We start from the raw sequence: 12,136 nt of genomic DNA on the forward strand, positions 1-12,136 counted from the left end.
CAGCCAGTCTCCCATGCTGGTACTTGCCAAGCCTTAAGCTGCATTGCTGCTGCGATCTGACGAGAGCAGGCACATTCAGCTTAGAATGGCCGTTGACAGCAACTGTTCAGTTTGAACCTTCTTTTACTATCTCATAGAGAAACTAACACAATTTTCAGGTTCAAAAAGGTCAACGGAACTTGGGATTCCCAGCCAGTCTCCCATGCTGGTACTTGCAAAGCCTTAAGCTGCATTGCTGCTGCGATCTGACGAGAGCAGGCACATTCAGCTTAGAATGGCCGTTGACAGCAGCTGTTCAATTTGAACCTTCTTTTACTATCTCATAGAGAAACTAACACAATTTTCAGGTTCAAAAAGGTCAACGGAACTTGGGATTCCCAGCCAGTCTCCCATGCTGGTACTTGCCAAGCCTTAAGCTGCATTGCTGCTGCGATCTGATGAGAGCAGGCACATTCAGCTTAGAATGGCCGTTGACAGCAGCTGGTCAATTTGAACCTTCTTTTACTATCTCATAGAGAAACTAACACAATTTTCAGGTTCAAAAAGGTCAACGGAACTTGGGATTCCCAGCCAGTCTCCCATGCTGGTACTTGCCAAGCCTTAAGCTGCTGCGATCTGACGAGAGCAGGCACATTCAGCTTAGAATGGCCGTTGACAGCAGCTGTTCAATTTGAACCTTCTTTTACTATCTCATAGAGAAATTAACACAATTTTCAGGTTCAAAAAGGTCAACAGAACTTGGGATTCCCAGCCAGTCTCCCATGCTGGTACTTGCCAAGCCTTAAGCTGCATTGCTGCTGCGATCTGACGAGAGCAGGCACATTCAGCTTAGAATGGCCGTTGACAGCAGCTGTTCAATTTGAACCTTCTTTTACTATCTCATAGAGAAACTAACACAATTTTCAGGTTCAAAAAGGTCAACGGAACTTGGGATTCCCAGCCAGTCTCCCATGCTGGTACTTGCCAAGCCTTAAGCTGCATTGCTGCTGCGATCTGACGAGAGCAGGCACATTCAGCTTAGAATGGCCGTTGACAGCAGCTGTTCAATTTGAACCTTCTTTTACTATCTCATAGAGAAACTAACACAATTTTCAGGTTCAAAAAGGTCAACGGAACTTGGGATTCCCAGCCAGTCTCCCATGCTGGTACTTGCCAAGCCTTAAGCTGCATTGCTGCTGCGATCTGACGAGAGCAGGCACATTCAGCTTAGAATGGCCGTTGACGGCAGCTGTTCAATTTGAACCTTCTTTTACTATCTCATAGAGAAACTAACACAATTTTCAGGTTCAAAAAGGTCAACAGAACTTGGGATTCCCAGCCAGTCTCCCATGCTGGTACTTGCCAAGCCTTAAGCTGCATTGCTGCTGCGATCTGACGAGAGCAGGCACATTCAGCTTAGAATGGCCGTTGACAGCAGCTGTTCAATTTGAACCTTCTTTTACTATCTCATAGAGAAACTAACACAATTTTCAGGTTCAAAAAGGTCAACAGAACTTGGGATTCCCAGCCAGTCTCCCATGCTGGTACTTGCCAAGCCTTAAGCTGCATTGCTGCTGCGATCTGACGAGAGCAGGCACATTCAGCTTAGAATGGCCGTTGACAGCAGCTGTTCAATTTGAACCTTCTTTTACTATCTCATAGAGAAACTAACACAATTTTCAGGTTCAAAAAGGTCAACGGAACTAGGGATTCCCAGCCAGTCTCCCATGCTGGTACTTGCCAAGCCGTAAGCTGCTGCGATCTGACGAGAGCAGGCACATTCAGCTTAGAATGGCCGTTGACAGCAGCTGTTCAATTTGAACCTTCTTTTACTATCTCATAGAGAAACTAACACAATTTTCAGGTTCAAAAAGGTCAACAGAACTTGGGATTCCCAGCCAGTCTCCCATGCTGGTACTTGCCAAGCCTTAAGCTGCATTGCTGCTGCGATCTGACGAGAGCAGGCACATTCAGCTTAGAATGGCCGTTGACAGCAGCTGTTCAATTTGAACCTTCTTTTACTATCTCATAGAGAAACTAACACAATTTTCAGGTTCAAAAAGGTCAACAGAACTTGGGATTCCCAGCCAGTCTCCCATGCTGGTACTTGCCAAGCCTTAAGCTGCAATGCTGCTGCGATCTGACGAGAGCAGGCACATTCAGCTTAGAATGGCCGTTGACAGCAGCTGTTCAATTTGAACCTTCTTTTACCATCTTTGACAGAGAAACTAACAATTTTCAGGTTCAAAAAGGTCAACGGAACTTGGGATTCCCAGCCAGTCTCCCATGCTGGTACTTGCCAAGCCTTAAGCTGCATTGCTGCTGCGATCTGACGAGAGCAGGCACATTCAGCTTAGAATGGCCGTTGACAGCAGCTGTTCAATTTGAACCTTCTTTTACTATCTCATAGAGAAACTAACACAATTTTCAGGTTCAAAAAGGTCAACGGAACTAGGGATTCCCAGCCAGTCTCCCATGCTGGTACTTGCCAAGCCGTAAGCTGCTGCGATCTGACGAGAGCAGGCACATTCAGCTTAGAATGGCCGTTGACAGCAGCTGTTCAATTTGAACCTTCTTTTACTATCTCATAGAGAAACTAACACAATTTTCAGGTTCAAAAAGGTCAACAGAACTTGGGATTCCCAGCCAGTCTCCCATGCTGGTACTTGCCAAGCCTTAAGCTGCATTGCTGCTGCGATCTGACGAGAGCAGGCACATTCAGCTTAGAATGGCCGTTGACAGCAGCTGTTCAATTTGAACCTTCTTTTACTATCTCATAGAGAAACTAACACAATTTTCAGGTTCAAAAAGGTCAACAGAACTTGGGATTCCCAGCCAGTCTCCCATGCTGGTACTTGCCAAGCCTTAAGCTGCAATGCTGCTGCGATCTGACGAGAGCAGGCACATTCAGCTTAGAATGGCCGTTGACAGCAGCTGTTCAATTTGAACCTTCTTTTACCATCTTTGACAGAGAAACTAACAATTTTCAGGTTCAAAAAGGTCAACGGAACTTGGGATTCCCAGCCAGTCTCCCATGCTGGTACTTGCCAAGCCTTAAGCTGCATTGCTGCTGCGATCTGACGAGAGCAGGCACATTCAGCTTAGAATGGCCGTTGACAGCAGCTGTTCAATTTGAACCTTCTTTTACTATCTCATAGAGAAACTAACACAATTTTCAGGTTCAAAAAGGTCAACGGAACTTGGGATTCCCAGCCAGTCTCCCATACTGGTACTTGCCAAGCCTTAAGCTGCATTGCTGCTGCGATCTGACGAGAGCAGGCACATTCAGCTTAGAATGGCCGTTGACAGCAGCTGTTCAATTTGAACCTTCTTTTACTATCTCATAGAAAAACTAACACAATTTTCAGGTTCAAAAAGGTCAACGGAACTTGGGATTCCCAGCCAGTCTCCCATGCTGGTACTTGCCAAGCCTTAAGCTGCATTGCTGCTGCGATCTGACGAGAGCAGGCACATTCAGCTTAGAATGGCCGTTGACAGCAGCTGTTCAATTTGAACCTTCTTTTACTATCTCATAGAGAAACTAACACAATTTTCAGGTTCAAAAAGGTCAACAGAACTTGGGATTCGCGGCCAGTCTCCCATGCTGGTACTTGCCAAGCCTTAAGCTGCATTGCTGCTGCGATCTGACGAGAGCAGGCACATTCAGCTTAGAATGGATGTTGACAGCAGCTGTTCAATTTGAACCTTCTTTTACTATCTCATAGAGAAACTAACACAATTTTCAGGTTCAAAAAGGTCAACGGAACTTGGGATTCCCAGCCAGTCTCCCATGCTGGTACTTGCCAAGCCTTAAGCTGCATTGCTGCTGCGATCTGACGAGAGCAGGCACATTCAGCTTAGAATGGCCGTTGACAGCAGCTGTTCAATTTGAACCTTCTTTTACTATCTCATAGAGAAACTAACACAATTTTCAGGTTCAAAAAGGTCAACAGAACTTGGGATTCCCAGCCAGTCTCCCATGCTGGTACTTGCCAAGCCTTAAGCTGCATTGCTGCTGCGATCTGACGAGAGCAGGCACATTCAGCTTAGAATGGCCGTTGACAGCAGCTGTTCAATTTGAACCTTCTTTTACTATCTCATAGAGAAACTAACACAATTTTCAGGTTCAAAAAGGTCAACGGAACTTGGGATTCCCAGCCAGTCTCCCATGCTGGTACTTGCCAAGCCTTAAGCTGCATTGCTGCTGCGATCTGACGAGAGCAGGCACATTCAGCTTAGAATGGCCGTTGACAGCAGCTGTTCAATTTGAACCTTCTTTTACCATCTTTGACAGAGAAACTAACAATTTTCAGGTTCAAAAAGGTCAACGGAACTTGGGATTCCCAGCCAGTTTCCCATGCTGGTACTTGCCAAGCCTTAAGCTGCATTGCTGCTGCGATCTGACGAGAGCAGGCACATTCAGCTTAGAATGGCCGTTGACAGCAGCTGTTCAATTTGAACCTTCTTTTAATATCTCATAGAGAAACTAACACAATTTTCAGGTTCAAAAAGGTCAACGGAACTTAGGATTCCCAGCCAGTCTCCCATGCTGGTACTTGCCAAGCCTTAAGCTGCATTGCTGCTGCGAACTGGCGAGAGCAGGCACATTCAGCTTAGAATGGCCGTTAGCAGCAGCTGTTCAATTTGAACCTTCTTTTACTATCTCATAGAGAAACTAACACAATTTTCAGGTTCAAAAAGGTCAACGGAACTTGGGATTCCCAGCCAGTCTCCCATGCTGGTACTTGCCAAGCCTTAAGCTGCTGCGATCTGACGAGAGCAGGCACATTCAGCTTAGAATGGCCGTTGACAGCAGCTGTTCAATTTGAACCTTCTTTTACTATCTCATAGAAAAACTAACACAATTTTCAGGTTCAAAAAGGTCAACAGAACTTGGGATTCCCAGCCAGTCTCCCATGCTGGTACTTGCCAAGCCTTAAGCTGCATTGCTGCTGCGATCTAACGAGAGCAGGCACATTCAGCTTAGAATGGCCGTTGACAGCAGCTATTCAATTTGAACCTTCTTTTACCATCTTTGACAGAGAAACTAACAATTTTCAGGTTCAAAAAGGTCAACGGAACTTGGGATTCCCAGCCAGTCTCCCATGCTGGTACTTGCCAAGCCTTAAGCTGCATTGCTGCTGCGATCTGACGAGAGCAGGCACATTCAGCTTAGAATGGCCGTTGACAGCAGCTGCCTAATTTCTACTTTCTTTTACTATCTCATAGAGAAACTAACACAATTTTCAGGTTCAAAAAGCTCAACGGAACTTGGGATTCCCAGCCAGTCTCCCATGCTGGTACTTGCCAAGCCTTAAGCTGCATTGCTGCTGCGATCTGACGAGAGCAGGCACATTCAGCTTAGAAGGGCCGTTGACAGCAGCTGTTCAATTTGAACCTTCTTTTACTATCTCATATAGAAACTAACACAATTTTCAGGTTCAAAAAGGTCAACGGAACTTGGGATTCCCAGACAGTCTCCCATGCTGGTACTTGCCAAGCCTTAAGCTGCATTGATGCTGCGATCTGACGAGAGCAGGCACATTCAGCTTAGAATGGCCGTTGACAGCAGCTGTTCAGTTTGAACCTTCTTTTACTATCTCATAGAGAAACTAACACAATTTTCAGGTTCAAAAAGGTCAACGGAACTTGGGATTCACAGCCAGTCTCCCATGCTGGTACTTGCCAAGCCTTAAGCCGCATCGCAGCTGTGATCCGACAAGAGCACGCACATTCAGCTTAGAATGGCCGTTGACAGCAGCTGTTCAATTTGAACCTTCTTTTACTATCTCATAGAGAAACTAACACAATTTTCAGGTTCAAAAAGGTCAACAGAACTTGGGATTCCCAGCCAGTCTCCCATGCTGGTACTTGCCAAGCCTTAAGCTGCATTGCTGCTGCGATCTGACGAGAGCAGGCACATTCAGCTTAGAATGGCCGTTGACTGCAGCTGTTCAATTTGAACCTTCTTTTACCATCTTTGACAGAGAAACTAACAATTTTCAGGTTCAAAAAGGTCAACGGAACTTGGGATTCTCAGCCAGTCTCCCATGCTGTTACTTGCCAAGCCTTAAGCTGCATTGCTGCTGCGATCTGACGAGAGCAGGCACATTCAGCTTAGAATGGCCGTTGACAGCAGCTGTTCAATTTGAACCTTCTTTTACTATCTCATAGAGAAACTAACACAATTTTCAGGTTCAAAAAGGTCAACGGAACTTGGGATTCCCAGCCAGTCTCCCATGCTGGTACTTGCCAAGCCTTAAGCTGCATTGCTGCTGCGATCTGACGAGAGCAGGCACATTCAGCTTAGAATGGCCGTTGACAGCAGCTGTTCAATTTGAACCTTCTTTTACTATCTCATAGAGAAACTAACACAATTTTCAGGTTCAAAAAGGTCAACGGAACTAGGGATTCCCAGCCAGTCTCCCATGCTGGTACTTGCCAAGCCTTAAGCTGCTGCGATCTGACGAGAGCAGGCACATTCAGCTTAGAATGGCCGTTGACAGCAGCTGTTCAATTTGAACCTTCTTTTACTATCTCATAGAGAAACTAACACAATTTTCAGGTTCAAAAAGGTCAACAGAACTTGGGATTCCCAGCCAGTCTCCCATGCTGGTACTTGCCAAGCCTTAAGCTGCATTGCTGCTGCGATCTGACGAGAGCAGGCACATTCAGCTGAGAATGGCTGTTGACAGCAGCTGTTCAATTTGAACCTTCTTTTACTATCTCATAGAGAAACTAACACAATTTTCAGGTTCAAAAAGGTCAACGGAACTTGGGATTCCCAGCCAGTCTCCCATGCTGGTACTTGCCAAGCCTTAAGCTGCATTGCTGCTGCGATCTGACGAGAGCAGGCACATTCAGCTTAGAATGGCCGTTGACAGCAGCTGTTCAGTTTGAACCTTCTTTTACTATCTCATAGAGAAACTAACACAATTTTCAGGTTAAAAATATCAACGGAACTTGGGATTCCCAGCCAGTCTCCCATGCTGGTACTTGCCAAGCCTTAAGCTGCATTGCTGCTGCGATCTGACGAGAGCAGGCACATTCAGCTTAGAATGGCCGTTGACAGCAACTGTTCAGTTTGAACCTTCTTTTACTATCTCATAGAGAAACTAACACAATTTTCAGGTTCAAAAAGGTCAACGGAACTTGGGATTCCCAGCCAGTCTCCCATGCTGGTACTTGCAAAGCCTTAAGCTGCATTGCTGCTGCGATCTGACGAGAGCAGGCACATTCAGCTTAGAATGGCCGTTGACAGCAGCTGTTCAATTTGAACCTTCTTTTACTATCTCATAGAGAAACTAACACAATTTTCAGGTTCAAAAAGGTCAACGGAACTTGGGATTCCCAGCCAGTCTCCCATGCTGGTACTTGCCAAGCCTTAAGCTGCATTGCTGCTGCGATCTGATGAGAGCAGGCACATTCAGCTTAGAATGGCCGTTGACAGCAGCTGGTCAATTTGAACCTTCTTTTACTATCTCATAGAGAAACTAACACAATTTTCAGGTTCAAGAAGGTCAACGGAACTTGGGATTCCCAGCCAGTCTCCCATGCTGGTACTTGCCAAGCCTTAAGCTGCTGCGATCTGACGAGAGCAGGCACATTCAGCTTAGAATGGCCGTTGACAGCAGCTGTTCAATTTGAACCTTCTTTTACTATCTCATAGAGAAATTAACACAATTTTCAGGTTCAAAAAGGTCAACAGAACTTGGGATTCCCAGCCAGTCTCCCATGCTGGTACTTGCCAAGCCTTAAGCTGCATTGCTGCTGCGATCTGACGAGAGCAGGCACATTCAGCTTAGAATGGCCGTTGACAGCAGCTGTTCAATTTGAACCTTCTTTTACTATCTCATAGAGAAACTAACACAATTTTCAGGTTCAAAAAGGTCAACGGATCTTGGGATTCCCAGCCAGTCTCCCATGCTGGTACTTGCCAAGCCTTAAGCTGCATTGCTGCTGCGATCTGACGAGAGCAGGCACATTCAGCTTAGAATGGCCGTTGACAGCAGCTGTTCAATTTGAACCTTCTTTTACTATCTCATAGAGAAACTAACACAATTTTCAGGTTCAAAAAGGTCAACGGAACTTGGGATTCCCAGCCAGTCTCCCATGCTGGTACTTGCCAAGCCTTAAGCTGCATTGCTGCTGCGATCTGACGAGAGCAGGCACATTCAGCTTAGAATGGCCGTTGACGGCAGCTGTTCAATTTGAACCTTCTTTTACTATCTCATAGAGAAACTAACACAATTTTCAGGTTCAAAAAGGTCAACAGAACTTGGGATTCCCAGCCAGTCTCCCATGCTGGTACTTGCCAAGCCTTAAGCTGCATTGCTGCTGCGATCTGACGAGAGCAGGCACATTCAGCTTAGAATGGCCGTTGACAGCAGCTGTTCAATTTGAACCTTCTTTTACTATCTCATAGAGAAACTAACACAATTTTCAGGTTCAAAAAGGTCAACAGAACTTGGGATTCCCAGCCAGTCTCCCATGCTGGTACTTGCCAAGCCTTAAGCTGCATTGCTGCTGCGATCTGACGAGAGCAGGCACATTCAGCTTAGAATGGCCGTTGACAGCAGCTGTTCAATTTGAACCTTCTTTTACTATCTCATAGAGAAACTAACACAATTTTCAGGTTCAAAAAGGTCAACGGAACTTGGGATTCCCAGCCAGTCTCCCATGCTGGTACTTGCCAAGCCTTAAGCTGCTGCGATCTGACGAGAGCAGGCACATTCAGCTTAGAATGGCCGTTGACAGCAGCTGTTCAATTTGAACCTTCTTTTACTATCTCATAGAGAAACTAACACAATTTTCAGGTTCAAAAAGGTCAACAGAACTTGGGATTCGCGGACAGTCTCCCATGCTGGTACTTGCCAAGCCTTAAGCTGCATTGCTGCTGCGATCTGACGAGAGCAGGCACATTCAGCTTAGAATGGATGTTGACAGCAGCTGTTCAATTTGAACCTTCTTTTACTATCTCATAGAGAAACTAACACAATTTTCAGGTTCAAAAAGGTCAACGGAACTTGGGATTCCCAGCCAGTCTCCCATGCTGGTACTTGCCAAGCCTTAAGCTGCATTGCTGCTGCGATCTGACGAGAGCAGGCACATTCAGCTTAGAATGGCCGTTGACAGCAGCTGTTCAATTTGAACCTTCTTTTACTATCTCATAGAGAAACTAACACAATTTTCAGGTTCAAAAAGGTCAACAGAACTTGGGATTCCCAGCCAGTCTCCCATGCTGGTACTTGCCAAGCCTTAAGCTGCATTGCTGCTGCGATCTGACGAGAGCAGGCACATTCAGCTTAGAATGGCCGTTGACAGCAGCTGTTCAATTTGAACCTTCTTTTACTATCTCATAGAGAAACTAACACAATTTTCAGGTTCAAAAAGGTCAACGGAACTTGGGATTCCCAGCCAGTCTCCCATGCTGGTACTTGCCAAGCCTTAAGCTGCATTGCTGCTGCGATCTGACGAGAGCAGGCACATTCAGCTTAGAATGGCCGTTGACAGCAGCTGTTCAATTTGAACCTTCTTTTACCATCTTTGACAGAGAAACTAACAATTTTCAGGTTCAAAAAGGTCAACGGAACTTGGGATTCCCAGCCAGTTTCCCATGCTGGTACTTGCCAAGCCTTAAGCTGCATTGCTGCTGCGATCTGACGAGAGCAGGCACATTCAGCTTAGAATGGCCGTTGACAGCAGCTGTTCAATTTGAACCTTCTTTTAATATCTCATAGAGAAACTAACACAATTTTCAGGTTCAAAAAGGTCAACGGAACTTAGGATTCCCAGCCAGTCTCCCATGCTGGTACTTGCCAAGCCTTAAGCTGCATTGCTGCTGCGAACTGACGAGAGCAGGCACATTCAGCTTAGAACGGCCGTTAGCAGCAGCTGTTCAATTTGAACCTTCTTTTACTATCTCATAGAGAAACTAACACAATTTTCAGGTTCAAAAAGGTCAACGGAACTTGGGATTCCCAGCCAGTCTCCCATGCTGGTACTTGCCAAGCCTTAAGCTGCTGCGATCTGACGAGAGCAGGCACATTCAGCTTAGAATGGCCGTTGACAGCAGCTGTTCAATTTGAACCTTCTTTTACTATCTCATAGAAAAACTAACACAATTTTCAGGTTCAAAAAGGTCAACAGAACTTGGGATTCCCAGCCAGTCTCCCATGCTGGTACTTGCCAAGCCTTAAGCTGCATTGCTGCTGCGATCTAACGAGAGCAGGCACATTCAGCTTAGAATGGCCGTTGACAGCAGCTATTCAATTTGAACCTTCTTTTACCATCTTTGACAGAGAAACTAACAATTTTCAGGTTCAAAAAGGTCAACGGAACTTGGGATTCCCAGCCAGTCTCCCATGCTGGTACTTGCCAAGCCTTAAGCTGCATTGATGCTGCGATCTGACGAGAGCAGGCACATTCAGCTTAGAATGGCCGTTGACAGCAGCTGCCTAATTTCTACTTTCTTTTACTATCTCATAGAGAAACTAACACAATTTTCAGGTTCAAAAAGCTCAACGGAACTTGGGATTCCCAGCCAGTCTCCCATGCTGGTACTTGCCAAGCCTTAAGCTGCATTGCTGCTGCGATCTGACGAGAGCAGGCACATTCAGCTTAGAAGGGCCGTTGACAGCAGCTGTTCAATTTGAACCTTCTTTTACTATCTCATATAGAAACTAACACAATTTTCAGGTTCAAAAAGGTCAACGGAACTTGGGATTCCCAGACAGTCTCCCATGCTGGTACTTGCCAAGCCTTAAGCTGCATTGATGCTGCGATCTGACGAGAGCAGGCACATTCAGCTTAGAATGGCCGTTGACAGCAGCTGTTCAGTTTGAACCTTCTTTTACTATCTCATAGAGAAACTAACACAATTTTCAGGTTCAAAAAGGTCAACGGAACTTGGGATTCACAGCCAGTCTCCCATGCTGGTACTTGCCAAGCCTTAAGCTGCATCGCTGCTGTGATCCGACAAGAGCACGCACATTCAGCTTAGAATGGCCGTTGACAGCAGCTGTTCAATTTGAACCTTCTTTTACTATCTCATAGAGAAACTAACACAATTTTCAGGTTCAAAAAGGTCAACAGAACTTGGGATTCCCAGCCAGTCTCCCATGCTGGTACTTGCCAAGCCTTAAGCTGCATTGCTGCTGCGATCTGACGAGAGCAGGCACATTCAGCTTAGAATGGCCGTTGACTGCAGCTGTTCAATTTGAACCTTCTTTTACCATCTTTGACAGAGAAACTAACAATTTTCAGGTTCAAAAAGGTCAACGGAACTTGGGATTCCCAGCCAGTCTCCCATGCTGTTACTTGCCAAGCCTTAAGCTGCATTGCTGCTGCGATCTGACGAGAGCAGGCACATTCAGCTTAGAATGGCCGTTGACAGCAGCTGTTCAATTTGAACCTTCTTTTACTATCTCATAGAGAAACTAACACAATTTTCAGGTTCAAAAAGGTCAACGGAACTTGGGATTCCCAGCCAGTCTCCCATGCTGGTACTTGCCAAGCCTTAAGCTGCATTGCTGCTGCGATCTGACGAGAGCAGGCACATTCAGCTTAGAATGGCCGTTGACAGCAGCTGTTCAATTTGAACCTTCTTTTACTATCTCATAGAGAAACTAACACAATTTTCAGGTTCAAAAAGGTCAACGGAACTAGGGATTCCCAGCCAGTCTCCCATGCTGGTACTTGCCAAGCCTTAAGCTGCTGCGATCTGACGAGAGCAGGCACATTCAGCTTAGAATGGCCGTTGACAGCAGCTGTTCAATTTGAACCTTCTTTTACTATCTCATAGAGAAACTAACACAATTTTCAGGTTCAAAAAGGTCAACAGAACTTGGGATTCCCAGCCAGTCTCCCATGCTGGTACTTGCCAAGCCTTAAGCTGCATTGCTGCTGCGATCTGACGAGAGCAGGCACATTCAGCTGAGAATGGCTGTTGACAGCAGCTGTTCAATTTGAACCTTCTTTTACTATCTCATAGAGAAACTAACACAATTTTCAGGTTCAAAAAGGTCAACGGAACTTGGGATTCCCAGCCAGTCTCCCATGCTGGTACTTGCCAAGCCTTAAGCTGCATTGCTGCTGCGATCTGACGAGAGCAGGCACATTCAGCTTAGAATGGCCGTTGACAGCAGCTGTTCAGTTT

The 12,136-nt window shown here is 45.8% G+C and overlaps 50 pseudogenes; all 50 read right to left on the bottom strand.

Annotated features, from left to right (window-relative positions):
• Positions 1-167: 167 nt before the first annotated feature.
• On the bottom strand, positions 168-286 carry LOC140109354 (5S ribosomal RNA; annotated as a pseudogene).
• A 70-nt stretch (positions 287-356) lies between these two features.
• LOC140109180 (5S ribosomal RNA) lies at positions 357-475 on the bottom strand (annotated as a pseudogene).
• Positions 476-726: 251 nt separating this feature from the next.
• Positions 727-845, bottom strand: LOC140109043 (5S ribosomal RNA; annotated as a pseudogene).
• A 70-nt stretch (positions 846-915) lies between these two features.
• Positions 916-1,034, bottom strand: LOC140108990 (5S ribosomal RNA; annotated as a pseudogene).
• Positions 1,035-1,104: 70 nt separating this feature from the next.
• LOC140109002 (5S ribosomal RNA) lies at positions 1,105-1,223 on the bottom strand (annotated as a pseudogene).
• Positions 1,224-1,293: 70 nt separating this feature from the next.
• On the bottom strand, positions 1,294-1,412 carry LOC140109044 (5S ribosomal RNA; annotated as a pseudogene).
• Positions 1,413-1,482: 70 nt separating this feature from the next.
• Positions 1,483-1,601, bottom strand: LOC140109045 (5S ribosomal RNA; annotated as a pseudogene).
• A 251-nt stretch (positions 1,602-1,852) lies between these two features.
• On the bottom strand, positions 1,853-1,971 carry LOC140109046 (5S ribosomal RNA; annotated as a pseudogene).
• Positions 1,972-2,041: 70 nt separating this feature from the next.
• LOC140109366 (5S ribosomal RNA) lies at positions 2,042-2,160 on the bottom strand (annotated as a pseudogene).
• Positions 2,161-2,230: 70 nt separating this feature from the next.
• LOC140109014 (5S ribosomal RNA) lies at positions 2,231-2,349 on the bottom strand (annotated as a pseudogene).
• A 251-nt stretch (positions 2,350-2,600) lies between these two features.
• LOC140109047 (5S ribosomal RNA) lies at positions 2,601-2,719 on the bottom strand (annotated as a pseudogene).
• A 70-nt stretch (positions 2,720-2,789) lies between these two features.
• LOC140109367 (5S ribosomal RNA) lies at positions 2,790-2,908 on the bottom strand (annotated as a pseudogene).
• A 70-nt stretch (positions 2,909-2,978) lies between these two features.
• On the bottom strand, positions 2,979-3,097 carry LOC140109027 (5S ribosomal RNA; annotated as a pseudogene).
• A 70-nt stretch (positions 3,098-3,167) lies between these two features.
• LOC140108954 (5S ribosomal RNA) lies at positions 3,168-3,286 on the bottom strand (annotated as a pseudogene).
• Positions 3,287-3,356: 70 nt separating this feature from the next.
• On the bottom strand, positions 3,357-3,475 carry LOC140109039 (5S ribosomal RNA; annotated as a pseudogene).
• Positions 3,476-3,734: 259 nt separating this feature from the next.
• Positions 3,735-3,853, bottom strand: LOC140109052 (5S ribosomal RNA; annotated as a pseudogene).
• Positions 3,854-3,923: 70 nt separating this feature from the next.
• LOC140109050 (5S ribosomal RNA) lies at positions 3,924-4,042 on the bottom strand (annotated as a pseudogene).
• Positions 4,043-4,112: 70 nt separating this feature from the next.
• Positions 4,113-4,231, bottom strand: LOC140109065 (5S ribosomal RNA; annotated as a pseudogene).
• Positions 4,232-4,301: 70 nt separating this feature from the next.
• On the bottom strand, positions 4,302-4,420 carry LOC140109149 (5S ribosomal RNA; annotated as a pseudogene).
• Positions 4,421-4,860: 440 nt separating this feature from the next.
• Positions 4,861-4,979, bottom strand: LOC140109141 (5S ribosomal RNA; annotated as a pseudogene).
• A 70-nt stretch (positions 4,980-5,049) lies between these two features.
• Positions 5,050-5,168, bottom strand: LOC140109077 (5S ribosomal RNA; annotated as a pseudogene).
• A 70-nt stretch (positions 5,169-5,238) lies between these two features.
• Positions 5,239-5,357, bottom strand: LOC140109396 (5S ribosomal RNA; annotated as a pseudogene).
• Positions 5,358-5,427: 70 nt separating this feature from the next.
• On the bottom strand, positions 5,428-5,546 carry LOC140109096 (5S ribosomal RNA; annotated as a pseudogene).
• Positions 5,547-5,805: 259 nt separating this feature from the next.
• LOC140109051 (5S ribosomal RNA) lies at positions 5,806-5,924 on the bottom strand (annotated as a pseudogene).
• Positions 5,925-5,994: 70 nt separating this feature from the next.
• Positions 5,995-6,113, bottom strand: LOC140109438 (5S ribosomal RNA; annotated as a pseudogene).
• A 70-nt stretch (positions 6,114-6,183) lies between these two features.
• LOC140109089 (5S ribosomal RNA) lies at positions 6,184-6,302 on the bottom strand (annotated as a pseudogene).
• Positions 6,303-6,553: 251 nt separating this feature from the next.
• Positions 6,554-6,672, bottom strand: LOC140109196 (5S ribosomal RNA; annotated as a pseudogene).
• Positions 6,673-6,742: 70 nt separating this feature from the next.
• On the bottom strand, positions 6,743-6,861 carry LOC140109101 (5S ribosomal RNA; annotated as a pseudogene).
• A 69-nt stretch (positions 6,862-6,930) lies between these two features.
• On the bottom strand, positions 6,931-7,049 carry LOC140109219 (5S ribosomal RNA; annotated as a pseudogene).
• Positions 7,050-7,119: 70 nt separating this feature from the next.
• Positions 7,120-7,238, bottom strand: LOC140109355 (5S ribosomal RNA; annotated as a pseudogene).
• Positions 7,239-7,308: 70 nt separating this feature from the next.
• On the bottom strand, positions 7,309-7,427 carry LOC140109303 (5S ribosomal RNA; annotated as a pseudogene).
• A 251-nt stretch (positions 7,428-7,678) lies between these two features.
• On the bottom strand, positions 7,679-7,797 carry LOC140109053 (5S ribosomal RNA; annotated as a pseudogene).
• A 70-nt stretch (positions 7,798-7,867) lies between these two features.
• Positions 7,868-7,986, bottom strand: LOC140109202 (5S ribosomal RNA; annotated as a pseudogene).
• Positions 7,987-8,056: 70 nt separating this feature from the next.
• LOC140109113 (5S ribosomal RNA) lies at positions 8,057-8,175 on the bottom strand (annotated as a pseudogene).
• Positions 8,176-8,245: 70 nt separating this feature from the next.
• LOC140109054 (5S ribosomal RNA) lies at positions 8,246-8,364 on the bottom strand (annotated as a pseudogene).
• Positions 8,365-8,434: 70 nt separating this feature from the next.
• Positions 8,435-8,553, bottom strand: LOC140109055 (5S ribosomal RNA; annotated as a pseudogene).
• Positions 8,554-8,804: 251 nt separating this feature from the next.
• On the bottom strand, positions 8,805-8,923 carry LOC140109485 (5S ribosomal RNA; annotated as a pseudogene).
• Positions 8,924-8,993: 70 nt separating this feature from the next.
• Positions 8,994-9,112, bottom strand: LOC140109125 (5S ribosomal RNA; annotated as a pseudogene).
• A 70-nt stretch (positions 9,113-9,182) lies between these two features.
• LOC140109056 (5S ribosomal RNA) lies at positions 9,183-9,301 on the bottom strand (annotated as a pseudogene).
• Positions 9,302-9,371: 70 nt separating this feature from the next.
• LOC140109138 (5S ribosomal RNA) lies at positions 9,372-9,490 on the bottom strand (annotated as a pseudogene).
• Positions 9,491-9,560: 70 nt separating this feature from the next.
• LOC140109151 (5S ribosomal RNA) lies at positions 9,561-9,679 on the bottom strand (annotated as a pseudogene).
• A 440-nt stretch (positions 9,680-10,119) lies between these two features.
• Positions 10,120-10,238, bottom strand: LOC140109142 (5S ribosomal RNA; annotated as a pseudogene).
• A 70-nt stretch (positions 10,239-10,308) lies between these two features.
• On the bottom strand, positions 10,309-10,427 carry LOC140109156 (5S ribosomal RNA; annotated as a pseudogene).
• Positions 10,428-10,497: 70 nt separating this feature from the next.
• On the bottom strand, positions 10,498-10,616 carry LOC140109397 (5S ribosomal RNA; annotated as a pseudogene).
• Positions 10,617-10,686: 70 nt separating this feature from the next.
• LOC140109097 (5S ribosomal RNA) lies at positions 10,687-10,805 on the bottom strand (annotated as a pseudogene).
• A 259-nt stretch (positions 10,806-11,064) lies between these two features.
• On the bottom strand, positions 11,065-11,183 carry LOC140109057 (5S ribosomal RNA; annotated as a pseudogene).
• A 70-nt stretch (positions 11,184-11,253) lies between these two features.
• LOC140109330 (5S ribosomal RNA) lies at positions 11,254-11,372 on the bottom strand (annotated as a pseudogene).
• Positions 11,373-11,442: 70 nt separating this feature from the next.
• Positions 11,443-11,561, bottom strand: LOC140109150 (5S ribosomal RNA; annotated as a pseudogene).
• Positions 11,562-11,812: 251 nt separating this feature from the next.
• LOC140109197 (5S ribosomal RNA) lies at positions 11,813-11,931 on the bottom strand (annotated as a pseudogene).
• A 70-nt stretch (positions 11,932-12,001) lies between these two features.
• LOC140109162 (5S ribosomal RNA) lies at positions 12,002-12,120 on the bottom strand (annotated as a pseudogene).
• Between the last annotated feature and the right edge of the window lie 16 nt (positions 12,121-12,136).

Source organism: Engystomops pustulosus, unplaced genomic scaffold (assembly GCF_040894005.1).
Source record: "Engystomops pustulosus unplaced genomic scaffold, aEngPut4.maternal MAT_SCAFFOLD_200, whole genome shotgun sequence".
Classification (NCBI taxonomy): domain Eukaryota; kingdom Metazoa; phylum Chordata; class Amphibia; order Anura; family Leptodactylidae; genus Engystomops; species Engystomops pustulosus.